Raw genomic sequence first — 1,759 nt, forward strand, 5'->3', positions numbered from 1 at the left:
GCTGAGGAAGTAGGTAGATGTAAAATGTCTGTAAATGGCGAAAGAACATAAACCCAAGACTGAATAAACGATGTTAAATATCCATGCCAAGGAGACAAAAATATGTTAGGATACAATTACCATTAAGACACCACAAGAAGGTCCGTATCCTGCCGTGATGACTAAAAAGAGTTGGTTATTAGCCACAATGTGTAGGCAGTCTCATGCCAACGGCCATACCACGTTGAGAACACCGCTTCTCGTCCGATCAGCGAAGTTAAGCAACGTTGGGTTTGGTTAGTACTTGGATGGGTGACCGCCTGGGAACACCAAATGCTGTTGGCAATAATGTTTTTTGTTTTGTTTTGTTTTGTTTCGTTTGTTTTTGTTTGAATGGCTGGCTGGCTGGCTGGCTCCACGGGAAATTCACGGAGTTGTGTGGAATAAGGCCTGGTAAAATGAATTAATATGTATGTCATGTTTAAAACAAACTCGCTTAATATAGTGTGTGAGGCTTTATACAAAAACAAACAACCAAAACAAAACATGTTGTATATATATATATATATATATATATATATATATATATATATATATATATATATATATATATATATATAGCTTAATCCGGGTTTGAACTCGCAACTCCAAGAATACGCATCACTTATATACACTTTACCACTGGACCACTGCAGGACACTTGATGCTGAGGTATCAATTTAATGACGTAAATGCCATTTCCACAAATAAATGATAATTTAAAAGTATTTGTATGTACAAATCTTTTCTGTTTAAAAGGCTACAATATCAGTTACTGATATAATTTGTGTTAATGTTTCTATACCCACAGGAAGGCATGTTTTTGCTTATATGTAAGGGGTACGGAGAAGGAATCCACAGACCATCATTCCCCTTCCCCCCCCCCCCTCCCACCTACTACCACCACCACCACCACCACCACCACTACTCACCACCAATCACCACCAATCACCACCACCACCAATCACCACCAATCACCACCACCACACCTAACCGAAAACCCCCTAACACATCAACCCTCCCCCCAATCAACAGGCGAAATAATAACCCTCAAATGCCTGCCTGCCTGCCTGCCAGCCAGCCAATACTAACGGTCTTCTCAGAAAGAAAATCTCTTTGTATCTGTATTACTTGATGAAATGTATGATTCTAATAATGAAAATAAATTGTTATGTCGGTTGTATGAGCATAATGACCAATATGCACGTGATATGAATGAATTAAATAGTGTAGTTTTAAGTAATTAGGTTGTAGACACATTAAGCGGATATGATATTTGACGCGTCCAGAACTGGTGATTTTTGGTTTAGTTTTAAATGCACCACCACCACCACCACCACCATTGCTTCCCCAGAGCCTAATTAAGGACCGGTAAAAGGAGTCAATATGTATGTCATCTATAAAACCAAAGAATGAATAAAAACACACACACACACACCTACATAATAGTACTAGGAAGATTGTATGGCATAAAAAAAAAAAAAAAGTACTCCCATTGGGTCGTTTGAACTCGCGACTTCCAAAACACCAGCCACACACCTTACCACCCAGCCACCATAGAGTTGGTATAATTGTGCAACTTTAGTTATAAAACTAAAGTTCTTATTGTCTCAAATCTTATTGTCTGTTCTATGAAAAGGCATGATGTAAATTATGTATTTTTTGAATGATTGAATTGTAGGCACATTAAGCGGATTCGATATTTGATATATCCAGAAAAGGTGATTTCTGTTCAGTTTTA

At 37.9% G+C, this 1,759-nt stretch overlaps 1 non-coding gene across 1 annotated transcript; it reads left to right on the forward strand.

Moving 5' to 3' along the window:
• Nucleotides 1-205: 205 nt before the first annotated feature.
• LOC138351485 (5S ribosomal RNA) lies at nucleotides 206-324 on the forward strand. Its single transcript, XR_011222460.1, has one exon. It is a non-coding gene; the product is annotated as a 5S ribosomal RNA (ribosomal RNA).
• Nucleotides 325-1,759: the final 1,435 nt, after the last annotated feature.

Source organism: Procambarus clarkii, chromosome 49 (genome assembly GCF_040958095.1).
Source record: "Procambarus clarkii isolate CNS0578487 chromosome 49, FALCON_Pclarkii_2.0, whole genome shotgun sequence".
NCBI classification, from domain to species: domain Eukaryota; kingdom Metazoa; phylum Arthropoda; class Malacostraca; order Decapoda; family Cambaridae; genus Procambarus; species Procambarus clarkii.